At 36.2% G+C, this 27,711-nt stretch overlaps 1 long non-coding RNA gene across 1 annotated transcript in view; it reads left to right on the forward strand.

Annotated features, from left to right (window-relative positions):
- The window catches only part of LOC144308478 (uncharacterized), a 209,635-nt gene that overhangs the window by 48,962 nt on the left and 132,962 nt on the right, over positions 1 to 27,711 (forward strand). Inside the window, exon 2 of the long non-coding RNA XR_013374950.1 lies at positions 23,398 to 23,525. This is a non-coding gene — a long non-coding RNA (uncharacterized LOC144308478). The remainder of the gene's footprint in view (positions 1 to 23,397; positions 23,526 to 27,711) is intronic.

Genomic DNA, 27,711 nt, shown 5'->3' on the forward strand with positions numbered 1-27,711 from the left:
AATTAATGGAAGTTTTACTTCTTTCTTACTGATTTGGATGCCTCTTACTTCTTTTTATTGTCTGATTGTTGTGTCTAGAACATCCAGTACTATGTTGAATAAAAGTGTTGAGAGTGGACATCCTTGTCTTGTTCCTGACCTGAAGGAGAAAGCTCTGTAAATTTTCCCCATTAAGGATGACGATAGCTCTGGGTTTTTCATATATGGCCTTTATGATGCTGAGGTATGTTCCCACTAAATCTATTTTGTTGATAGTTTTTATCACGAATGGATTTTGTACTTTGTCAAATACTTTTTCTGTATCGATTGAAATGATCATTTAATTTTTATCCTTCCTCTTATTGATATGATGTACCATGTTGATTGTACCACACTTGCAACCTAGAAATAAATCCCATTTGAAAAAATAAATAAATCCCATTTGATCGTGGGAAATGACTTTTTTAATGTATTGTTGGGTTTGGTTTGCTAATATTTGGTTGAGGATTTTTTTGTATCTATGTTCATTAGAGATATTGGCTTGTTGTTCTCTTTTTTATGGTATTTCTTTCTGGTTTTGGCATCAGGGCCAGTCTCATAGAATGCATTTGGAAGTTTTCTTTTCATTTCCATTTTTTGGAGTAGTCTGAGAAGAATAGGTATTAACTCTTCTTTACATGTTAGGTAGATTTCACCTGTGAAGCCCTCTGGTCCTGAACTTGTTTATTGGGAGAGTTTTGGTTACTGATTCAATTTCTTTCCTGGTTATGAGTCTATTAAAATTTTATATTTTTTTCTGTTCCTGTTTTTGGTAGTTTATATGTTCATAGCACTTTATCCATTTCTTCTAGGTTGTCCAATTTGTTGGCATATAATTTTTCATAATATTCTCATATAATTTTTTTGTATTTCTATGGTGTTGGTTCTTATTTCTCTTCTCTCATTTGTGATTTGATTTATTTGAGTCCTTTCTCTTTTTTCTCTATAAGTCTGGCTAGAGTTTTATTAATTTTTTTTCAAAGACGCAGCTCCTGGTTTCACTAATCTGTTCTATTGTTTTTTTAGTTTATCACTTATTTCTGCTCAATTCTTTGTTATTTCCATCCTTTTACTGGTTTTGTGCTTTGTTTGTTCTTTTTCTAGCTCCCTTAGGAGTAGGCTTAGGTTACTTATTTAAGAGTTTTCTTCTTTTTGGGGGTAGGCTTGTATAGCTATGAACGTCCCTCTTAGAACCTCTTTTGCTGCATCCCAAAAGTTTTGGATCTCTGTGTTTTCATTTTCATTTTTTCTGTGTACTTTTATTTCCTCTTTGATTTCTTGGTTGACCCAATTATTGTTTAGTAGCTTGTTATTTAATCTCCATGTATTTGTGTTCTTTCAGGTTTTTTCTTGTGGTTGATTTCTAGTTTCAAAATATGTGGTCAGAAAAGATACATGGTATGACTTTGATCTTTGTAAATTGGCTGAGGCTTGTTTAATGGCCTAATATGTGTAATTCTATTCTGGAGAATATTTTGTGTGCACATGAAAAGAATGTATTTTGCTGTTTTAGGTTGGAAATCCACCATTTCCAGTGTGTTATTCAAATGATTATTTCCTTATTGATTTTCTGTGTAAATGATCTGTATATTGATATAAGTGAATTGTTAAAGTCCCCTAATATTGTATTATTGTCAATTAATTCCTTTATGTTTGTTATTAACTGTTTTTGTTTATTTGGGTGCTTCCATGTTGGGCGCATAAATATTTACAATTGTTACATCTTCTTGTTGGATTTCCCCTTTATTGTTATATAGTTTCCTTATTAGTCTCTTGTTATAGTCCTTGTTTTACAGTTTCGTCCAATATAAGTACTGCTACTCTGGCTTTCTTTAGATAGCCATTTGCATGATAGGTGTTTTTCCATTCCCTCACTTTCACTTAGACTTAGGTCTAAAATAAGTTTCTTGTAGGCAGCATATAGATGAATCTTGCTTTTTTATCCATTCTGTCAGTCTGTGTCTTTTAACTGGAGCAGTTAGTCCATTTGCATTCAAAGTAATTCTTGATAGATATGTATTTATTGCCATTTTATTTCTTGTTTTGTGATTGTTTCTGGAGATTTTCTCTGATCCTTTCTTGTCTTTCTTTCATGGCTTGCTGATTTTCTTTAGTGATGTGTTTGGATTTCTTTCTCTTTATTCTTTGTATTTTTATTAGTGATTTTTGTTTTGTGGTTACCATTAGGTTTGTATATAACCTATTGTGCATATAGCAGTCTATCTTACATTGATAATCTTTTAAATCTGAACTCATTCTTTACTCCTCTTCCCAGCATGTTTTAGGCATATAATGTCAAATTTTATATCCCTTTATTTTTTAATTTCTTGACTAGATTTTTACAGAAATATTCATTTTATTGCTTTTATGTTTGTTACCTTCATACTATCACTTTTGCTGTTTCCTTTCCACTCAAAGAGTCCCCTTTAATATTTCTTCCTGGGCTAGTTTAATGGTCATGAACTCCTTTAGTTTTGTTTGTTTTGGAAACTCCTTATCACTCCTTGTATTCTGCATGGTAGTTTTGCTAGATAGGGTATTCTTGGCTGCAGATTTTTCCCATTCAGCACTTTGTATATATCATGCCACTCCTTTCTGTTTTAGAAAGTTTCTGCTGAAAAGTTCCATGATAGCCACATGGGATTTCCCATGTAAATTATCTTTTGTCTAGCTGCTTTAAATATTTTCTTTATCATCACTATATTTTGCAAACTGAATTACAATATGTCCTTGCATGGATCTGCTTTTTTAAATTTTATTATTTTTTCTTTATATGTGTGTCCTGGATCTGGATATCTGTTTCCTTCCCCAGATTAGTGAAATTTCAGATATTAAGTCTTCAAATAAATTTTCTGCCCTCTTCTCTCTTCTTCTGAGACTCCTAAAATATGAATGTTATTATGTTCAATTGTGTTCTTGAATTTCTTAAGTCTATTCTCATTTTTCATAATTCTTTTTTTCTCTTTTTGTTCAGCTTAATTATTTTCTGTTACTCTGTCTTCTAGGTCATTAATTCATTCTTCTGTTTCTTTCAGCCTGCTGTTCTTTCCATCAAGTATGTTTCTCATTTTGTTTATTGAGCCCTTTTTCTCTGCTATGTGATTCTTTATCTCTATATTAAGAATTTCTCTGATGCCTTCCACTATTTTCCCAAGTCCATTATTTTCCCAAGTCCAGGTAGTATCTTTATGATCATTAAATTATCTAGCAAACATATTAATTATATCTGTTTCACTTAGATCTCTGACTGTTGCCTTGTCCTGTTCTTTCATTTGGAACACATTCCTTTGTCTTCTCATTTTGTCTAAGTCACTGTACCTGCTTCTGTTAAGAAAGTCGGTTATATCTCCTGTTCTTGAGGGTAATGGCCTTATGAACAAGAGGTCCTATAGTGCCCTGCTATGTATTTTTCCCTGTTCCCCAGGGCCTGGAGCTTCAGGGAGTATTTTCAATGTGTGCTGTGTATACTTTGCTATTATATCCTTGTTACTTTATCCTTCAGGCCAGTCATTTGCAGAGGCTCTCTTTGCTTGCAGTGAGCAGTGTTTGGTCCTTGGCCTGATTGTGGTGAGTTTTAACAAGGTGTCCTCTGTTCTGCTTATGAAATGACACCTATTGCCACTGCTGCCAGAACCGAGGCCCTGTAAAAAAATCCCGGGCTGGGAGATGTAGTGTTGGCAGGATTTGGGCCCTCTTTTAGGGGAGGGAGTCTGTCATGCTGAGGGCGAGGCAAACATGGCTTAAAAGGGGTTTCACTCAAGCTTGGGGGCATGGCTCTTTGTGTAAGGAAGTTAGGTAGTGAGCATCTGCTGTGTCCTCATTCCTGCAGGTGGTCCTGTGCTTATTCTGAGGAGTGGAGGAGGGAAATGGCACCTACCAGTTCCTTTGTTCCCTAAGGATTCTCTCCAGGTATGCTGCCTCTCTGGGACACACTCTGAAATGAACAAATAACCTCCACACTGTGTGCCCCAAGAGCACTTCAGATTGCTATATGTCCGCAGGCAGTTTGCTCTGCTTTCTCTCCAAGAGCAGCCCCAATACTCATTGGGCTCTATGTGAGCCAAGCTCCCTGGCCTTTAAAAATCCAGGCGTTAAGCCCTCTGATTATAAGAACTCTTGAAATTTGACCCCTCTTACTTTCCAAGCCAAATACTATGGGGATTTGTCTCCCTGTGCACTTCCCTGTGTGCTAGTCTGTCTCTTGCCCTTCTCCACAATTGCAGCTTCCTCCCCTCTGCAGCTGCCAGAATCTGTTTCTCTCCTAAACCATGTCTCTGAACTTCCTACCTTCTTTGATGTTGCTTCTTCTCTACCTTTAGTTGTGGAGTTATACTGCCAGTCTTCAAGTTGATTTCTGAGGTACTTAGGATGATTTAATAGTTATCTAGTTGTATTTGTGGGACAAAATAAGCCTAGGGTCCTCCTACTCTACCATCATCTTCTCCTCCTGAATTTATAATTTTAAATCTTCCAAAACAAAAAATCTCCAGGCTCAGATGGTTTCACTGGAAAATTCTACTACACATTTAAAGAAGTAGAACTAGCTTATATGGTTTCTTCTAAAGAATAGAGAAGAAAGTAACATTTTACAACTCGTATTACAAGACAGGTATTACCCTTACATCAAAACCATACAAAACCCATGTCAGAAAAATAAAGAAAGAAAGACAAAGAAAAAGAAAACTATTAACAAATATCTCTCCTGAACTTAGATGCAAAAGTCCTTTACAAAACATCAGCAAATCAAATCAAGAAATGTATAAAAAATTATTTATTCCAGATATGCATGGCTCCTTCAGCATTCAATCAGTGTAATCCACTATATTAGCAAGCTCAAGAAGAAAAATCATATGATCATATTAATTCTTGAAGAAAAAGTGAGCAACTCCAACACTCATTTATGGTAAAAACTCTCAGCAAGGCAAGAGCAGAAGGGGACTTCCTTAAATAGATAAAGAATGACTACAGAGTTTAATAAGTTCTTTATAGATCTTGGAAACTAGCCCTTTATCTGATATGTCATTTGCAAATATCTTCTCCCATTCTGTAGGTTGTCTTTTAGTTTTGTTGACTGTATCCTTTGCTGTGCAAAAGCTTCATTTGGGGAATATAAATAATAGTGAAAGGGAAAATAAGGGAAGGGAGAAGAAATGTGTGGGAAATATCAGAAAGGGAGACAGAACATAAAGACTGCTAACTCTGGGAAACGAACTAGGGGTGGTAGAAGGGGAGGAGGGCGGAGGGTGGGAGTGAATGGGTGACGGGCACTGGGTGTTATTCTGTATCTTAGTAAATTGAACACCAATAAAAAAAAAATAAATAAATATAAAAAAAAAAAAAAAAAAAAGAATGACTACAGAAAACCTAATGTTTTCTGTCTATATCAGGAAGAAGGTAAAGAGGTCCACTTTTACCATTCTTATTTAATATAATACTGGAAAATTTTTGTAATAATCACATTTTCTAGTTTCTGTATTTGATGCTTTAACCTCTTGGGGCTTTCATGACCCTAGAAGAATTGCCCACATCCCAGGGTTAGCCAATTCCTGGAGACAGCAAAGGATTTGCCTGCAAATGTGCCTTTCCTATGCAAGCCAACCAATCAGGAGCCCTTATACGATGTTCTCCTTTATTGAGGGCTCACAATCAAAGCCACTCTTCTCCTGACCTTATCACCCCAGAGTCAGGTACCACACAGCTAGGGACAGCCCTTCTACCCCAGAGTCCACTGAAATTATTCATATTAGTCAATCCTACACCTGCTTACCCTGCTTCACCTGTTCTTTTCTACAAAACCATAATTAAGGCTCATATTCATACCTTCTGCTCCACCCCCACACCTATTAACCAAACTAGTGTTCCCTTATGTGGACCCCCTCACATTAACAAAAATACTGGAAACAAACTGAAAACACAATATCATATATAATTGCTTAATATAAAGAAAATATTTAGGGACACCTGGGTGGCTCAGTGGTTGAGCATCTGCCTTGGCTCAGGTCATGATCCCCAGGATCCTGAGATCAAGTCCCACATCAGGTTCCCCATAGGGGGCCTGCTTCTACTTCCACCTATATCTCTGCCTCTCTCTGTGTCTCTCATTAGTAACTACATAAAATCTTTAAAAACAAACAAATAAATAAATGCAGGCTTGTTGGAAAACACAAGTGCTGGGTCTCCTATTTGGGCCTTAAGAAAACAAAGAAAATATTTAGGTATAAATCTAATAAAACTGATATAGGATCTGCATCATGAAAATTATAAAATGCTGATGAAATAGTTTAAAGAGGACCCAACTGGGATCCCTGGGTGGCGCAGCGGTTTGGCGCCTGCCTTTGGCCCGGGGCGCGATCCTGGAGGCCCGGGATCGAATCCCACGTCGGGCTCCCGGTGCATGGAGCCTGCTTCTCCCTCTGCCTGTGTCTCTGCCTCTCTCTCTCTCTCTCTCTCTGTGACTATCATGAATAAATAAATAAAATCTTTAAAAAAAAAAAAAAAAAAAAAAAAGAGGACCCAACTAAATGGAGAGACATATTGTGTTCATGGGTTGAAAGATTACCCTATGATCCAGCAATTTCACTACTAGGTATTTATCTAAAAGATAAAAAAAAATACTTATTCAGAGGGGCACATACACTCTAGTATTTATAACAGCAATGTGTACAATAACCAAACTATGGGAAGAGCCCAGATGTCCATTGATAGTGTTATTGTTGTTGGATATTTCTTCTTTTTTAAGTAGACTCCATGCTCAGCATGGAGCCCATTGTGGGAGAGATCAAGATCTGAGCTGAGATCAAGAGTCAGACACTTAAATGATGAGATACCCAGGTGCCCCTGGATATTCCTAATTTTTGGATATTTTTATTGTAATTTAATTCTAATTCACACACTATTTATATATGAGATACACTGTAATCCGGAGTTAATCAAAACATCCCAAATTCTATAATTGCATGATTTCAAGAATGCTATATAAATGACATCATACACTGTTAACCTTTTGGGATTGATTTTTTTTTTCACTCAGCTTAATTCCATGGAAATTCGTACAACTTGTTACATATAACTATAGTTTGTTGTTGTGAGTAGTATTCCGTAGTAAAGATATATCAGTTCTTTTAACCATCACCTATTGGAGGACATCTGCATTGTCTCCAGTTTGGACTATTTTGAATGAAGCTATTGTGAACATTTATGTACAGGTTTTTGTGTGAACATCATTTTTTGTTTCTTTGTTACACAAGAGTGTAATTACTGGGTCATATGTTAAGTATATGTTTAGTTTTGTAAGAAACCACAATACTTGTTAACAGAGAGGCTGTACAGTTTTACACTCCCAACAGCAGTGTATGATTGATCCAGTTTCTTAACATTTCTTTAGCATTTGATGTTATCACTATTATTTTAGCAATTCTAATAAGAGTGTAATGACACCTCATTATGATTTGAATTTTCATTTTCCTAATAGTAATGTTAAATTCATTGCATGTGCTTATTACTTTCTATTGGTGTACCTTCTTCAATAAAATGTTTGTTCATGGCTTTTGGCATTTTTCTACTTGAATTGTTTGTTTTTTCCCTGTTGAGTTTTGAGAGTTCTCTATATATTTTAGATACTTGACCTTTTTTGAGCACAGGGTTTGAAAATATCTTCTTGAAGTCTCTAGCTTATGTTTTCATCCTCTTCACCAACTCTTTTGCAGAGAAGAAATTTTCAATTTGGATGAGGTCCAATTTATTAATTATTTGTTTCCTGTTGACTTACAGGTTCACACTTTTGAATGTTATCTCTGCCTGTCAGACTCTAGCACCTCAGGGTGAATTTTTATTAATAGCCATAGGGTCAGACATGGACCTGCATGATCCTTAAGGATAAGTGCAAGGGATTCAGATTAGAATCAGAGCAAAAAAAGTAGAGAGAAGATTCATTTCTTTTATTCAAGTTTTTATTTAAATTCCAGTTAGTTAACATACAGTGTAATATTTGTTTCACATGTAGAATTTAGTGATTTATCACGTACCTTCGACATTGAATGCTTATCACAAGTGCACTCCTTAATTCCTATCTCCCATTTAACCCATCCTCCTGCCCACCTTCCCCTCCCCCCCACCCCAGTAACTCAGTTTGTTCTCTACGGATAAGAGTCTGTTTTCTGATTTGCCTCTCTTTTTTTCTTTCCCATGTGTTCGTCTGTTGTGTTTCTTAAATTCCACAGGAGTGAAATCATATGGTATATTTGACTTTCTCTGATGGACTTATTTTACTTAGCATAATACTCTCTAGCCCCATTCATGCCATTACAAATGGCAAGATTTCACTTTTTATGGCTGAGTGATACTCTGATAGATAGATAGATAGATAGATAGATAGATAGATAGATATAGGTATTTATATTTATAAAAATGTAAAAGGTATTTGGAAAGATACTGCTCTAAGTAAACAGAACAAAATTCACTGAACAATCATACACAATGCTTGCTCCTCAACATACCCACAAGCAGCCCTACCCCACTCTGAATATTCCACCATTTTATTTCTATATTTGGTTTTGATATAGAATGCTTTAGGAATCGATCTAGAAAATTTTGTATTTTTTATAAAAGATTTCCAGGATCAGTTTGATGTTTGGAAGGCCAACAACTACCTATGTGTCATGACTTCCCCAGAATACCTCTGTTATGCAAAGGCCATCATACTAGAAATTTCCTCACTGGAAGTACATTCTTTTGAGTCTCTGGAGTCTCTAGTCTTCAAGAATTCCCTATTGAAATACTGCATTTTGAGTCCTTTTCCTGGAGTCAACAGACTATAAATTATAAATAAACAAAGAAAAGAGGAGATGTTAAGAGGTGAATACCTCTGGAATTCATAACATTGTAGTACTTTAGCCTTTATTTGCTGAATTCAAGGCACTGAGAATTTTCCTTTAAGTAAGGGTGAGTTTAGGGCCTTAAGAACAGTGGAAGGAGAGATGGAACTGGCCAAAGAAAGGCACTGCTTTCTTCCAGTATTAGTGGGAGCAGCAGTAGTTGCTATTGTTATGACATACTGCCCCTAATTTCTTCCATTTCACCAATATTAAGGCAAATGAGTTCATCACATCAAACAGGAGAGTTTATGGCAATTATTAGATCTAGTGGCAAGAAAGGAAAGCTCTAGCCGTTTCTACCAAGAACCACCCTTTCTGTTACTATCTATCCTTAAATGAAGTAACGGTCATCGCTGAAGTCAAAGCCTCTTTGTTAGCTAACACTGGAAGGGATAAACAGATAAATTTTGATTTCTTATTGGTATGTATGTATATATTTGATTTAATCAATTCATTTCTTTGTTATTTAAAGTTATAAAAATTATAGATATGATGATAAAACTATAAAATTAATAGGTATTCATTAGAAATTTTGGAAAATGAAAAAGATGTTAAAAGAAAAATCAATTCTGGTGAAGAGGAATAGGAGACACAGTGGTGGAATGAATAAGTCGAGGAATAAAAGGCACAACATAGGGAATATAGTCACTGATACTGTAATAGCGCTATATGGTGTCAGATAATAGTGACACTGGTGGTGAGCACAACATAATATATAGAGACCTTGAATCACTATGTTGTACACCTGAAACTAATGTAACATTGTGTGTCAATTATAATCAAGAAAAAATAATAATTCTACCATCTACTACTACTGCTAATATTTTAAATAGAAATTGTAAACTTTAATTTTAATTGACTATAACCAGAAGATAGTCAATTAAAGTGAAACTGAAGGACTATCTTTTCTTAAGTGATTCCTTTAATAATAAATACTGTGATAGGAAAAAGTGGATTATTATTGTATCTTGAAAAAAAACGCCTAAGTCTTCATAGGTATGAGTTTAAATTTACAAGACCTAAAAAGCCAACTGTCTTATAAAAATTTTAAAAATACCACTAACAAAAAGCATCAAGATGATACCAAACCAATCAATAACTTAATCTTTTTAAGGATTGTATTTACTAAAATCTGCTTTTAAGATGATCTTTTTGGGAGATAATTTGAGTGAAAAACTGCCTTATAAGCAAAATGCATCATAAAATGGAAAATAACTTCCAGAGATAAACAAACACATCATGCATAAATGAATAGAACTTTTCTTTCACTTTCTTCAGGCTTATTGTTAGTGTACAGAAATGCCACTGATTTCTGGGCATTGATTTTGTATCCTGCCACACTGCTGAATTGCTGTATGAGTTCCAGAAATCTTGGGGTGGAGTCTTTTGGGTTTTCTATATACAGTATCATGTCATCTGCGAAGAGGGAGAGTTTGACTTCTTCTTTGCCAATTTGAATGCCTTTTATTTCTTTTTGCTGTCTGATTGCTGAGGCTAGGGCTTCTAGTACTATGTTGAATAACAGTGATGAGAGTAGACATCCCTATCATTTTCTTGATCTTAGAAGAAAGTCTCTCAGTTTTTCCCCATTGAGAAAGATATTTTCTGTGGGCTTTTCATTAATGGCTTTTATGATATTGAGGAATGTTCCCTCTATCCTTACACTTTGAAGAGTTTTAATCAGGAATGGATGCTGTATTTTGTCAAATGCTTTCTCTGCATCTATTGAAGACCATGTGGTTCTTGTTTTTTCTCTTATTGATGTGATCTATCACATTGATTGTTTTACGAATGTTGAATCACCCTTGCATCCCGGAGATAAATCCCACTTGGTCATGGTGAATGATCCTCTTAATGTACTGTTGGATCCTATTGGCTAGTATCTTGGTGAGAATTTTAGCATCCATGTTCATCAGCAATATTGGTGTATAATTCTCCTTTTTGGTGGGGTCTTTGTCTGGTTTTGGGATCAAGGTAATGCTGAACTCATAGAACAAGTATGGAAGTATTCCTTACTTTATGTCCTTTGAAACAGCTTTAGTAGAATAGGTATTATTTCTTCCTTAAATGTTTGGTAAAATTTCCCTAGGAAGCCATCTGGCCATGGACTTTTGTGTCTTGGGAAGTTTTTGATGACTGCTTCAATTTCCTCTCTGGTTATTGGCCTGTTCAGGTTTTCTATTTCTTCCTGTTCCAGTTTTGGTAATTTGTGGGTTTGCAGAAATGCATCCATTTCTTCTAGATTGCTTAATTTGTTGGCATATAATTGCTCATAATATGTTTTCAAAATCACCTATATTTCCTTGGTATTGGTTGTAGTCTCATTCATGATTTTATTAATTTGAATCTTTTCTCTTTTCTTTTTACTAAGGCTGACTAGGGGTTTATCTATCTTATTAATTATTTCAGTGAATCAGCTCTTGGTTTTGTTGATTTGTTCTACAGTTCTTCTGGTCTCTGTTTCATTGAGTTTTGCTCTAATCTTTATTATCTTTATTCTTCTGCTTGGTGTAGGCTTTATTTGCTGCTCTTTCTCCAATCCCTTTAGGTGTAAGGTTAGCTTATATATTTGAGTTTTTTCCAATATTTTTGAGGGGGGTGTGTATTGCGATGTATTTCCCTCTTAGGACTGCTTTTGCTGTATCACAAAGATTTTGAACGGTTGTGTCTTCATTTTCACTAGTTTCCATGAACCTTTTAATTCTTCTCTAATATCCTGGTTGACCCATTCATCTTTTGTGGGATGCTCTTTAGCCTCCATGTGTTTGAGAATCTTCCAAATTTCTTCTCGTGATTGAGTTCTAGTTTCAAAGCATTGTGGTTTGAAAATATGCAGGGGACAATCCCAATCTTTTGGTATCAGTTGAGACCTGATTTGTGACCCAGTATGTCGTATTCTGGAAAAAGTTCCATGTGCACATGAGAAGAATGTGTATTCAGTTGCATTAGGATTGAATGTTCTGGGGCAGCATAGGTGGCTCAGCAGTTTAGCACCGCCTTCACCCCAGAGCCTGATCCTGGAGACCAGGAATCGAGTCTCACATTAGGCTCCCTGCATGGAGCCTGCTTTTCCCTCTGCCTGTGTCTCTGCCTCTCTCTCTCTCTCTCATAAATAAATAAAATCTTTAAAAAATAAAAAATAAAATAAAATGAGTCTCTTGTAGATAGCATATAGATGAGTCTTGCTTTTTTATCCAGTCTGATACCCTGTGTCTTTTGATGAGGTCATTTAGCCCATTCACATTTAAAGTAACTATTGAAAGATATGAATTTAGTGTCATAGTATTACCTATTCAGTACTTGTTTTTGTGGATTGTTTCTTTGGACTCCCTCTTTCTTTTACAGGGTCCCCTTAATATTTCTTGAAGAGCCGGTTGGTGGTCACATATTCTTTCAGTTTCCATCCTGGAAGCTCTTTATCTCTCCTCCTATTCTGAATGACAGCCTTGCTGGATAAAGTATTTTGGGCTGCATGTTTTTCTCATTTAGTTCCCTGTATATATCATGCCAGCCCTTTCTGGCCTGCCAGATTTCTGTGGATAGGTCTGCTGTTAATCTGATATTTCTCCACATATAAATCAAGAATCTCTTGTCTCAAGCTGCTTTAAGAATTTTCTCTTTATCTTTGAAATTTTCAAGTTTCACTATTAAATGTTGAGGTGTGGAATGGTTTTTACTGATTTTGGGTAGAGGGCCTCTCTATCTCTTGGATCTTAATGCCTGTTTCCTTCCCCGGTTTCAGGAAGTTCTCAGCTATGATTTGTTCAAATATACTTTGTGGTCCTCTCTCTCTGTCTCTCTTCAACCTCTTCTGGAGTCCCAATAAGATGAATATTCTTCCTTCTCAGCTATCATTTCTTTCCAAAAGCCTTTCTTTGTGGGTTCTTGTTTTTTCTTTTACCCTCAGCTTCCTTTCTTTCCATCAACTTGTCTTCAGTGTCACTCACTGTCTCTTCCACCTCATTAATCCTAGCAGTTACAGCATCCAGTTTAGACTGCATCTCAGTTAAAATATTTTTAATTTTGGCCTGATTAGATCTCAATTCTACAGTAAAAGAATCTCTAGAGTCCATTATGCTTTTTTCCAGAGCCACCAGTAATTTTATAATTGTACTTCTAAATTGTATTTTTGCCATTGTAATTAAATCCATGTTGAGCAATTCTGTGGCAGAGAGTATTACTTCCAGTTCTTTCTTTTGTAGTGAATTCTTCTTCTAGTCATGTTGTCCAGTGCAGAGTGGCTTTATGAGTGAGCAGTCAAAAATATCAACCACAACCTAAGTAAAATATACCCTAGATGATTCTGAAGAGGTCAGAGACCAGAAAATAAAAGAAAAAGAACAGAAGAAAATAAAGCAAAAGGACCACTAAAGTGGAAAACAAATTTTAAAATATAAGAATAAAAAAAAACAGGGATCCCTGGTGGCGCAGCAGTTTGGCGCCTGCCTTTGGCCCAGGGCGCGATCCTGGAGACCCGGGATCGAATCCCACGTCGGGCTCCCGGTGCATTGAGCCTGCTTCTCCCTCTGCCTGTGTCTCTGCCTCTCTCTCTGTGTGTGTGACTATCATAAATAAATAAATAAAAGTTAAAAAAAAGAATAAAAAAACAAAAACAAAAAACAAAGAAAAAAAAAGTGAGGGTGGTGAGAGAATATAGTCTCCCTGAGGGACCTAGAGGATGATTCTCTTGGTTCTGAGTGTATTTTGTTCTGTATGTTAGAAGATGCTCAATTCCAAACTTATATAAACCAACAAACTTATATAGAGACCCGACATCAACCACAGAAACAGAAACAAGATAAAAGAGGGGGGGAGAATGGGAAGGAAAGAGAATATAGTCTCACAGAATGAACCAACAGTATTCCACTTGGTTCTGGGTGTATTTTGGTCCGTGTGTTAGAAGATACTAATCTCCACCATTATAAAACAAAACGAGATAGAAAAAAACAAAACAAAAAAACAAAAACCCATAACTTGCATATCTACCAAAATTAAATTGAATATGTTGAAGGGAATCCAATAATGAATAATATATCAAAGACATGTAAGTGTAGAAATATGAAAGTCAAAAAGGAAAAAAGCTTAAAAACAAAGAGTTGTTAAAATACTGTAGTTAAGACAGGAAAAAAGAAAAAATATTGGAAAATTTTAACCTGAAATATAAATGAATTATAACGGAAAAAACCTCCTCTAGTTCTATATACAATTTTCCCTCAGTCCTGGAACTTTCCAGTGCTGCTTGGTCAGTAAACTTGCTCTTCCCTCGTTCTTCCAGCGGTTCTTCTGGGGGAGGGGTCTGCTGCACTGATTCTCAGGTGTCTGTGCCTGAGCAGAGATGCCCTGCCCCCTGCTAGGTGGCCAGGCTCAGTATAAGCTGTTTATCCTGTGAGACCTTTGTTCCCTGGAGGCCCCATCTCTCCTAAGTGAAAGGTAAAAAGAAGAAAAGTTAAATAAAAAATGGCGGTGGCCAGATCTCCAGCTCTAGAGCACAGAGCTCCCCTCAAGTACCGAATTGCAGTCTCCCAGTCCATACTGGCCTAGATGATCCTGAGGGCAGGCGCTGGTGCACTGATCTGCACAAATTGAAGGGCTCCCAGTGGCAAGAGAGTTCTCACTGTCCTGTGCCTCCCAGGGTCTGCCTCTCCTGAAGGGAACCTAGGACAGCCATCTCCATCAGTTGCTGGTCTCTGGGGTGAAACGGACTCTGATGTTGGCCCGCATTACCCGCCAGCTTCTCCCAAATGCCCTGGAGTGTTGTGGTGTTTCAGTCCTTTACTTAGATGCAGCCATGGTTTGTGGTGAGCTTTCTCCTGGGCACCCCTATTCTTACTGTGTTTCCAATTATGACCTATTTCCCTGCTGAGCACTTTTCAGTCAGGGGGACTCAGGTTTGGATTTTTAAAGTTCCCACCTGTCAAGGGCTCAGCTTTTGGACCTGGCTTGTCACAGCTCCCCTTTTGGGCCGGTTTGCCTGGCTTGCCATGGCTCCCCTCCCCCCACCTTTTTTCTTACCTCCCTACCTTGTCAGAAGCGATCACTTTTCTCTCTGTAGCATCTGTTCTCTCTTTTCATCTCAGGTCAAATTCGTGGGTATTCATGATGTTTTGAAAGTTATCTAGGTAAGTTTGTGGGACCAGATGAATTGAGGACTGCTACTCTTCCACCATCTTACATCCCCCTCTCTCCATTTGTTTTAAATCATACTACATTTTAGTGTACTTCATTTAAATATTGACTTTCTTATAAAGTTTTCTGTTTTTCCCACATGTCCTATTATTATTATCTTCTTAATTAGAAAAGTTACATATCTTTATCAAATTACCAATAAGCCATAGGTGTATTTCTGTGTTCCTAATCATATAATTAATATAATTCCTAAAATGTATCCATATTCGTCTAGAAGATATTCATTCCATACATGCTTTTTCACCCCATTCAGGTGGAGTGGAAAACTCACAACTTAATGCAATCCCCTCCTTCTACTCCATTTAGGCTTTATAGAAGGGTGGGCTTAGGAGACAAAGGAAGGATTATGAGACCTTAGGCAACCATTTTACTTCTGTCATTCTCAGTTTCTGTTACAGGAAAAATGAGAGTACTGGGCTGGAAAGTATATTACAAGTCTTATCATTACACTTGATCTTTGAACAATGCAGGGCTTAGAAGTACTGACACTCTTACAGTAAAAAATCTGAGCATAACTTTTGGCTCCTCTAAAACTTAAGTATAAATAGCCTACTGTTGACCAGAAGCCTTACCAATAGTATAAATAGTCAATTAACACATACTTTGTATGTTATATGTATTATATGCTGTATTCTTAAAATAAGCTAGAGATTTAAAAATGTTATTAAGAAAATCATAAGAAAGAGAAAATACATTTATAGTACTTTACTATATTTGTGGGGAAAATCTGCATATAAATGGACCCACATAGTTCAAACTGTGTGCTATTCAAGGGTTACCTATATTATTATTATTTTTTATGCAACAAACTTTTATTCACAAGTAGAATTACATGCACAACCCAATATGTAAAACAGATAGAATTAATATGTAAAATGTGGAGCTAAGTTGTTCGTTGGGCATTAGAAAGCACAGGACACTGTCCACTTGGCCTTTTCCCCATATGTATGTGTATTTATACATCTATTTGAACAATTTTTATTTAGCACATACTGTGTGTCAGGATCTCATATAGGTGCTGGAGATAGAGTATAGAGTTGGCAAGGATATGCAGTTGGCTCTTATGTGTCAGTTGAAGTTGGCTCCAGAACACCACCAGGTTTAACAGAAAAAGAAGAGTGAAGAATGATCTCAGATTTTTTTTCTTGAGCAATTGGAGTGATGATGTGGTCTTTAAGTGAGCTGGGGAATACTATGAAGTGGATCCAGTTGGGGGGATCAGGTACCAGGAGTTCAGCTTTGTACATATTAGTTAGAGATGTCTCTTAGACATCTAAGTGGAAACATGAAATAGGTAGTAAGATATATGATTCTGAAGTTCAGAGAAGACATTTAGGAATGGATATATCAATAGTATGAATATGAGAGTCAAGAGCATATAAGTAGTATTTAAAGCTATGAAACTGGATAAGATAACCAAGAGAGTGAGTATAAATATAAAAGGGATTAAGTCCAAGGATTATGCTCTGGGAAATCTGATGATTAGAGAGGTCCATGTTGGTAACGTGTAATCAGCTGGAGAGAAAGAAAGAATAGCCAGAGAGTGGGAGAAAAACTAAGTGAGATTGGTGTCCTGGAAGCAAAGTAAAGAAAATGTTTCAGGTATAAACAATAATAAACTGTAGCAAATGCTACTGCTAGGTCAAAAAAGATGAGGACTGAGAACTAACCATTAAGAAAACTCCATAGTGCCTGGAACTTGTAATGGTGTTTTAAAACTATGGAACTAAAATCCAGTAAGTCTTTTCTGATCTGAATCTCTTCATGGAATCCATTTCCATATGACTCATCATGAGGATTTTTTTTGCTAATAGGGCATTGCCTGTCACATTTGCTTACTTCCCTGAGGCTGGCCACCCTTCTATCCCATAGTGTATTACCTGCTATTATACTCTCCCCTAAGGGATTTATAACAATTAACTTCCTTCTATCATCTAGAACTATGTTCAAAACTACCCTTAAACCTGGACAAACTGAACCCCTGCCCCAGGCCCCTAAATCTAGGCCACACAAGAGGCCCAGTACTTTAGAATACCTTCCTCAAAAATTTCCAAGGTGCCTCCTGGTGGCTACTACTGGCTGGAGCCAGCAGTTTCTTTCTGGGAAGGCCACTCCTGGACCAGACCAAGAATAAATATTCTTTCTGCTCTTCTCATTCTGCTCAAGGATCCCTCTCCTTTCCATTGGTACTAGTGTGTGGTAGGAAGGGGGGCAACCAAGACTGAGAGAGATCATATTTTATAAATGCAATGATTATGGAATGAAGAGTTCAAGAAAACATGGTTGAAACATCAGTTGTTCCACATTTACTCCATAAAATTCTGAAATATATGTTTATTATGACCAGAAAATGAATTATTGTTCACATTTTCCTGCATATTCTGGGTAAGATTTGCATGTGTGCTCATCATCAATGAAGTACAGTAACAATGCTTGAGAGACATAGGCTGAGGGAGAAGCAGGCTCCCTGCAGGAGCCCAATGTGGGACTCTATCCTGGACCCCGGAATCACGCCCTGAGTCCAAAGGCAGACACTCTACTGCTGAGCCACCCAGGCATCCCTCCTCATCTCTTTCTAAGATTATCATCTATTGAAATAGCCCTAACTCTTAAAATGATATTGTATTTTTTAAATGATATTGTTTTAGTTAAGGTCTAATTAGACCTTTCAAAGTCAAAATACTAAGTATTCATACGTGTATACAAATTCTCTTTTGGAAACTAGGTAGTATAGTGCAATATATAATTACTTCTAGAAGACCTGCCAAATAAACACATTAATCAGTCAAGGAATGGAAACAACCTAAATGTATAACTGTATGAGAAATGGTTACACTTGGTATATTAACTTGATAGGATATTATGCCATTGTTTTATAAAATATATCAGCAAATTCTTTGATGCTTCATAAAAAGGTAGAATGTAATTTCCTTCTCCTTCAATATGGGCTGGACTTAGTGACTCATTTCTAATGAATACAAAGTGATGAAAGTCATGCTGTATGACTTCTAAAGCTAGCTCGTAAAAGGTGATACAGCTTCCACCTGGCTCACTCTCATGGGAAGCTCACCCTTGGAATCCAGCTATGTTTTAAGGAAGTCTAAGCAACATACAGAAGTCACATGTGTTTCTGCTGACAGCCCAAATGAAGCCAGTAGTCATCATCAGTCATCAGACATATAAATACGAAAGTCATTACATAATTTCAGCCTCTAGCATTTGAAATACCCAAGTTAATATGATGAACTGTCCTGCCAAACTTGCCCAAATTGAAGATGCTTGATGCAAATTACTCTTCTTGTTTTAGGCCGCCAGGTTTTGGAGTGATTTGCTGTGCCACAGTAGATATTGGCACAGATTACATAAAAACAGGGAAAATAAAGCTTAGGATGTATGAGGTAGAAAAAAATTCAGGAATCAATATATAATTATACCTAGTTAAATGATTCTATGCACGGTCCAAAGACTGGAAGAAAATATGTAAATGCTATTAGGGTTTGTGTTAGGGTGGTGGTATCTACAAATGTTTTTCCCCATTTTCCAAATGTTCACATACATGTATGGAACAAAGAACCAAAAAATCTCATTTATTAGTTTTTTTGAGATTTTCTGGTTTAATATAAATATTTAAGGAACCATGAAAATAGTGAGCCTTCGTCTGTGATCTGACTCAGTATCTCATTTTGTGCCAAAACATCCCTGGCAGCTTTCATAGTTTATCAGCCAAGCATACATTGAATACAAGGCAGACATAATTGAAATGTATTCATTTATCATAAATTAAAGATCTTAATTGGAAGCAGACACCCAATGCAGACATCTCCCATCTGCTGTTGGTGATGTTGACATTAAAAATGCCAGTACAGTGAAACTTATTAATTATATATTCTGGGGACCTAAAAACCATTGACTTCCATCTGAAAGGATCCAGACAATCAACTCTTGCATTCTGACTGCAGGACAAGAGGGCCCTGCACATATCTACAAATGACACTTGGAATTTTCTAAGAAATGGTAAGCAACAAGGGTCTATTTTTAAAAGCTCATTTATCTCCTGTCATCAACAAATCTGGAGGAATCCTCACTGAAAACCAACCAAATTTGGAGCAAGGAACAAATTCAGAGCTCTCTTGAGTAAGTCCTCTGTACCATAAAACTTCTGAACCTACATGCCTTAGCCATGAAAACAGAACAATTTTCATCAATAACTAAGTATAAAATTTCATCTTTGCTTTGGAATCCTTCTAGGGTTTTAGATCAGGTCTAGTCAAAATGTGGTCCTTTGACCAGCAGCATCAACATCACCCAGAAGCTTGCTAGAGATATAAAGTCTCAGCCCCACTCCAGACCTATCACATCAAGATCACTGTGGTGGGGACCAGGCATCTTCATGTTTACTAACTCTACACATGATTCTGATGTTCACAAAAGTTTGGGAAACATTGATCTAGGTCACATTCACACCAAAATGTATCTCTAAATTTTGGACTTCAAGATATCACCAAGAGATTTGTACCCATGCCCCTTTGCCCCTCCTCACTGCCCCTCCATCAAAATGGTACTCTTGGGCATGGCAAGCCAAGGTGATGATAAATAAATCATATTGTTTGTCTGTGAGCAAAATTCTTAAGTATGTCAAATGTGCTTTTGTTTACCTCTACTCCTTCCTTCTCTTCTCCTTCTACCCATCCCCCTTCTACCTCTCCTAGATGAATTCTTTCGGCCTTCAGGGTTGGTTTTTTTTTTTTATTTTGTTTTTGTTTTTATCCTTGTTCCAGGCTCCTCTAGGCTCCTATAATGCAAGGTGATACCCAATCTCTCTGAACCCCTGACAAAATAGAAAAATAGAACTGTCTTCAGTCTGTTTTTCTCAGTGCTCTACTTAACCAAATGATAGTAATTGGTGTGTTAGTTAAATAAAGTTTTGGTAGAGGAAGGTGTAGATAAATTTTGTTTCAAATTAACTTTATTGAGGATTAATTTACATACAAAAATGTGCCAGCTTATATATGCAATTTTGACATATTTTTACACTCATGTAACTACCACACAATCAAGATATAAAACATTTTTACTATTTCAAAAATTCCCTCATCCCCTTTTGCAGTCAATCCTCTCCTGACTCCAGGCAACCACTGATCTACTTTCTATTATAGATTAGGTTCCCCTTTTCTAGAATTTCATGTAAATGGAACATGTAGCATATAGTCTTTTGTGCTGGCTCCTTTCACTTAATGCGTGTTTTTGAGATTTGTCTATATTCTTCTTTTCTATTGTGTGGTATTTCATTGCATGTATATAACATGATTTGTTTATCCACTCACCTGTGATGAACATTTGGGGGGTTATGTACACTTTTTTTGGATATCATGAGAATACCTATGAACATTCACATACAGAATGTTTGGGATTTTCAAGCATGAATTAAAATACACCTGGACTGACATCTGAATAATATACTATATTTTCCAGGGCAAATGATACAAAACAATGATAAGAGGGCAGAACATTTAGATTCAAACATGGGAATGAAGGATTGAATTTGTGACATGTAAAACCACTGTTCTTTATGGCAATATATGTCATTTGTCTCTCCACTGTGTATTTTAAAAGGACACAGATATATGTAGGTTCCTAAGTATTATCCTGCTGATTTATTTGGGTAGAGTGGAAGACAATGCTTGTACCTTGTCTTTCCACTGCCGTGATGCATCTGTGTTTTGTTAGTGTGATGTTCAAATATTAATGTAGCACCAGTGGCAAGCATATGGAAGTCCAAACAAAATGCTAAAGGTTGCTAATGACTTTTGAACAAACTCTGTTCAAGTGGGCCTGTTTGATTTGTAAAAAAGATTCTCCCCACTAAGCTGTTCAATAGTTTATTCTGTGGATGTTCACACTTGGCCTGCAGGATATCCTTTTCTTTTGTCAATATGAGCCAAAAAAGCTATCATTATGTAGAAACTTTTCATTTTTTTATTATGTGCCTATTTTTTTTACATCAAGATTGTATACTCCTGGCCATGAGATGTTGCTTTCAAGCATTATAAACTTTGGGGAGAGAGGAAATCTATAAAATGAGATATTTATCATTTCTGGTTTTTTTTTATTTTTTGTAAAAAGACACCAGAAAAGCTGCATCAAACTGAAGGATTTGGGGATTTATGAAGTGATCAATCTGAATTAATTACTAGACTCATTCCTTCATTGATTTGTTCCAGGGAGATTATCTTAGTTTGGGATCCTCCCAAAAGCATATCCTGCATCACAGGTTCAAGTGCAGGTAATTTGTTTGTAAGGTAATTCCAGGAAGCCCTGGTAAGAAAAGGGGAATTGGAACAGGAAAGGGAAGGAAACCAATGCAGAGAACTTTATCAAACATGTTGTCACTGTGAGCAAATGGGGCTCAGTTCCGCTGAGGAACTCTGCAAGAGAATGCAGAACAAGGTAAGAGTTGTCTGCTCCCTATTCTACCCCCGAAAGGTCAAGGATATTAGGGCATCTTTTTTTCCATCCAGTGCCCTAAACATACTTTAGAACAATGTGTTCCAAGGAGATACAGTTAGAACACCAACAGCATCTACTACATTTTCTGCTGTATAAGTTATTTTTCATTTCAGCCCATTTCAAAGTGATCATGTAAAAGTCAGTCACCTTATACATTTTATCACACATATTTGTTTATAAGCATCATCCACCTTGCATGTTGTATTGATCTTGCTAAATAGGCATATTTTTCAGTTTTCAGTGCTACCTAATTCTAAAGGACTTCCTTCAAGATCTAATTTTCACAACACAAAACAAATACCTCAAAAGTAACCAAACATTTCATATATGATATTTTTCCTTGTGGAGAAACCATGTAGTATTGTTTAAGAAAATTATTCAAGCGTTAATTCTAAATTGCTTCATAGATGACTAGTCACCTCTATTTGAGACTTCTAAACAGAAGTATAAATAACTATTTTTTTTAGTACAAGGATTCTTGTAAGTTTACTATCTGCATCAGAAATGCAATTAGGAAATGTACAGTTCTGTAAAGTTAGGAGGAAAAACTAAACACCACAGTGGCATAAATGTTTTGGGATAATAATAAACATTGAATGCATATACAACTTCATACAAAGCTTTCAGTAGAAAACTACCACCAAGAAACAACTTTGAGTCTCAACCTTTCTATTTTAATCCCTCATAGTGCCAACTATTTAAAGACATGGTTTTGTGAAAAAGGTATTTGTGAGAGTAAATAAGAAAGAGAGTTAGGTCAGCAATTTACAATATTTCCATGCTGTCAACATACTCCATACTCGGGAACCGAAATATCTGGGAGCAAACAAAATAGTAAATAATAGAAAAATGCACTGCAACATTATCCTGCACATATCTTTCCTTTAATCTTAATGCAAGATCCCATGGAGGCAAGAATGAATTTGGAATTTCTGCCAAAGATCCTTTGCTGGAGGTTATTTCTCTGTAATCCTGACCTATGAGTGTTCGTTTTAACAATCAATTTTTGTGCCTGTATGAACAATTTTTCCTCTTGGTGTTTTTACTTTTGTTTTCTTTGTATTTACATAATAAGAATGTTAGCACATTTTCAACACAGTCCAATTATTTACTGCTTTGTCCATGGTTCCCAAAATAGATCTGGAAATCCTTGTATCTCAGCATCATAACAAAACATATATGGTATTGTTCAAATACCTATAGAGACTTCTGAATTTAAAATATTTTTTGCTTTTTTTATTCTTGTAATTTAGGTAAAGACAATGTTAGATTGCCACTAATGAAAGGAACGGTTTATAGCAAAGTTTTTAAGATATTATTCTGGTATCTAAACCTCAAAAGTAACATGCAGAAGATGGCTTTATGTACCAAATTATTAATTAAAGTTGTTTCATGAGACACCACAAAGTCAAGGCTGGACTAGGGGGAGCCTAGTGAGTGAATGAGATGAGTGACACACTCACCTAGGGTGCAATATTTATGGAGGCACCAAAAATCTTATAGTCAAAGTATTTTAATGCAATATCTTATAAAATCAAAATTAGTGCAAAAATTCATCATTAATAAAATATAAACATTTTAGCAAAGATGAGACCAGTATTACTGATTTTGTCTTTTGCCTCAAGCTTCAATATGGCTCTGCAATGCACTGTTACTTATCCTAACTGTATTTAAAATGTTATTTTGTAATCACTCAGGATGTTTATTTCTATTATTTATATTGTACTGAATCTTTGGTTCTCTGATCTAGCATCCTCTTTTATCCTCTAGTTAGCCCAGAGCTGATTGGACCATATACACTTATGTCTTATAGGTTCTCTTCATCAAGTTACTGATCAGCACAGCACATACTGGGCAACCAGAACAGATGCTGGCAATTTGACCATACAAGTACATACCAGATGAATACCAGCCATGATCACATCACCAAATGCATTCCAGGTATAAAAATTTTATGGAAAATGGAGGCATAAATCCAATAAAATGTCAAAGGTCTTATATCTGAAATCAGGTTTTACTTATCACTTGCACTTTATTAATGCATTCAATACCTTTATTGTTTTTCTAATACATGAAACATGCATTATTCAAAAATAATCAAATAAAAAGAAAAATAAAATAATAGTAAAATATCACAACTCAAATGTAAAATATATTAATGTTTTGGTGGAAGATACTTCCAAACATCTTTCTATGCAGATATGAATATGTATACAATTTTATATACATAGGATCATACTATATATAAGATTTGCTAACATGCTTTTAACATACCACCCTATGTTACTGGCATTTTCTATGTATAAAGATCTAAGTATTTAAAATTATTGCATAGAACTCCATTGTATAAAGTGTAGCTGATATTGTCAGTGGACTGCTTTTATCTCCTCAAACCCCTATAACTTATTCTGTGTCTGCATCCCCCAGTTCCTATATGCTTTGCTTCCAATGGCTTGCACCTGTGGTCTTCAGAAGGGTGTCTCTTCGGCTACTGGAACAGCTTCAATGACACACGGAGCCAGAAATGCTTGAGTATTTACATGCCTTCATAGTAGCCCCATAGCTAAGGACTGATGTGACTGATATGAGGGTATGTAAACCCAACAATTTTGCCTCAAAGTGGGACAAACTCTGAGATCTATGCTCCAGAGCTCCCTGCATGATTAGGCTGAGACTGAGACTTCATCTGATCATATCTTGACTTGCCTTCCTCTGATTCCCTATCTTGCTTTTTCTATTCTTTTACTAGTTTCTCCTAGAAGTACTTCCTTAATAAATTACTTATATATAAATCCTGTCTCAAGCTTTGCTTTTACAGCAGTGCAATTCCTAGAAATATAATGTGAGCCACAAATGTGAATCATATAGGATTTAAAATTTTCTAGTAGCCACATTAAAATAGTAAAAGAGGGTCACCTGGATGTTCAGTCAGTTAAGCATCTGACTTCAGCTCAGGTCATGATCTCAGGATCCTGGGATTGAGCCCTGTACCTCATGTCAGGCTCAGTGAGGAGTCTACTTCTCCCTCCTCTATCCCTACTTGTCACCTCCCTTTCCCCTCTCACCTCTCCTCCCCCTCTTCCTGCTCCTGCTATCTCTGTATCTCTCAAATAAATGGATGAAATCTTTAAAGAACTAGTAGAAGGAAACAGATGGAATTAATTTTAATAATGTTTTATTTAACTTAATATATCAAAATATCATTTCAACAGCAAATCAAAATAAGTTATTAACGAGATATTTTACATTCTGCTTTTGTATTGCATCTTTGAAATTGGGTGTGTATCTAGCCACATTTCAAGCTTTTGTTAGTTACATGTAGCTAGTTGCTACCAGTTTAGATAGCACAAGTCTAGAGAAACTAAGACATAAACTACCATATCTTATTTGACTATTGCCCTATTGATAAATGTTAACTTTGTTTCCATTCTCCTTCCATTATTTAATGCTCTGATGAATATCCTTGGGCCTATTATATCTATATGATCACTTCCTTAAGATAAAATCCTAAAATTTGATTCGCTGTATCAAACTACCCTTTGGGGATCCCTGGGTGGCGCAGCGGTTTGGCACCCGCCTTTGGCCCAGGGCGCGATCCTGGAGACCCGGGATCGAATCCCACGTCGGGCTCCCGGTGCATGGAGCCTGCTTCTCCCTCTGCCTGTGTCTCTGCCTCTCTCTCTCTGTGACTATCATAAATAAATAAAAATTTAAAAAAAAAAAAAAACTACCCTTTGGATGTGCAGTTGTCCATTTTTCCTTCATCCCTGGCAACACTAGGTCTTATTAGTCTTTTTCATATTTGTAAATCTTATCATGTGAGTTTAAGCTTTAAATTTTCTTTTCACTTTTTTGCAAACCTAAAGACAGTTTTTCCTTTCTCATTAACCCTGAAGAAAGTAGGTTAATAGGGAATTCCTACTGCTTTTCTTATCTCAGACATGGAAGAGTCCTGCACACATAAATATGTAATATTATAGTATACAAAATAAAATTCTATATATTATCCTCAGCCTCTATTAAATTAAATTAGGGAATAATCTAAAAATGGTCTCATGGGACATTTTATATGATTCTCCAAACTGGCACACCTGTCAATTTCTGATTGTCAAAGAGGAGAATAAGAAAACTAGAGGCAGTTACAGTTTCACAAAAATTGAGGCCAGTGTAACAACAAATCTATGTAATACCGAAGTACCTTACAAACATTCCAATTTCATAGACTTAGACTACTTGCTGATATTACCTGTTCTGGAAGGGAATTTATTTAAAGGCCAATATGGATATTGATTTTTAAATAAGGAAGATAGCTAAATGAATTTAATATAGCTTGCAAAACGATCTCTTAGGCTCTAAGTTGTTTGTGAGTCATTTTGCAGGAAGAGTGAAGTCATTTATCATGACTCAGAATTGATGGTTTCTAAGGCCCAGTAATGAATAGGAACACCCCATTCCTGATATAAAGGATGTCATTTTCTCAGATGATCAAGAAAGCCAACTTTAGGGATTTCCAAATATTTAACTCTTCCATTTCAAACAGTTATATCCATTGGATCAATGTATCTTTTATTTAGGGAATGTTTTGTAACTATCCTATCTTTTGAGGACCACCTATAGGATATAGTTCTTAAAAGTAGATGTTCCACAGCATTTAGACTGAGACTCTTCTGTTAACTTTATATTCCTGTTCTAAAAACATGTATAGGCTAAAAAGACTTCTTCAATACTATCTGATTTCAAAATTAGGGTTTTGAACAAAGACTTTCATAATTCCTTAGTACATGTTTTTTCTACTCCCTTGTACTCTGCAGCTCATGCTTGTGATATAAGGGCTTGGTATTCTGTTAGAGTGGTAATAGAGATAAGCCCTTAAAAACAAGGCTCAAAAGTTCTTAAGAGAATCACAGTTTGTCCCTTGCTATGCCCATCATCTGTTACCTAAAGCATTTGTCTACAGAGTTAAAAAAGAAAAAAGCAAGCACCTATGAATTGTTTTAATGCAGCACAAGCTAAAGGCTCATTTGAAACCTCTAACACACAATATCTATATTAATTTGTATCATCATAAACATGCCTGAAGCTATATCACTACAACTGATAAGATTTTTCTTCATGCAAGTTATGAATGATATCATGGTCTACTAGGATCATGGCTTACTTATATCCCATTTTTCACCCACAGAGAGGTTATAATTGTATTTAACCCCAGAGTCTCATGTTGAAGGTTTTGGTTGGGACTACCCCTATACCAAGAATTGTATCATAGAACTGTCAAAAAATGGAAACTATGCTAAATATTTCAAACAGGGGGAACTTATTCCAGAAAGTTTATGATAAAGATGATCAAAGACCTAAGGAACCAAACAGCAGACAGGAAGCTAACTCAGAGATTAGTAACAGCACGATACCATTACCCATCTAAGGTTTGAAGGGAGAGAAGGGAGAACAACAGAGTTGGTATTATCAGAGCCCAGGAATCAGAGAAATTCAATGGATATTAATCAGAGCATGTATGACCAGGGGAAGCTGGGACCAGGGAGGTCGTCTGTCAGGACCTGGAGCTGTGGAAGAGATATGGCTGCTGCCAGAGACACTGGCCAAAACAGAGAAAGAGGGGGAGATATTCTCTATCTTCTCCCTTCCTTCCATTCTCTAGTCCTCTACCAGAGCCTCCAATTAGTTTATCATGCATGGAAGCCAGTTGGTATTTGATTCTGGAATATGTGGTCCTTGACCTACAGAGAAAGGCAGAGAAGGGCAAGAAATGGATCTGAGAGTAAACAGGCAAATAACTGGCACGGCAACACAGACACACATACACTCACACACACACACCTTCAGAAATGAATTTGATATTTTCCTTCCTTCTATATTTTGCATATTCTGCTGATTTCCCTAGGGATATCTGTGCGTTTGTGAATTTATATATTTGAGAATATTTTGCCAAAATGAAGGAGTAATTGTGTGGCGTGTGTATGTATGTATATGATTATATATAGAGAGAAATACATATACATTTTTGCAAAATACTGGGATGAATAACTTAAAGAAATGGGCATTTATTCAGTCATTCCATAAATACATATTGAGCACCTACTAGGTATCACTGACATTATGAAACTCATAT

Source organism: Canis aureus, chromosome X (genome assembly GCF_053574225.1).
Source record: "Canis aureus isolate CA01 chromosome X, VMU_Caureus_v.1.0, whole genome shotgun sequence".
NCBI lineage: Eukaryota > Metazoa > Chordata > Mammalia > Carnivora > Canidae > Canis > Canis aureus.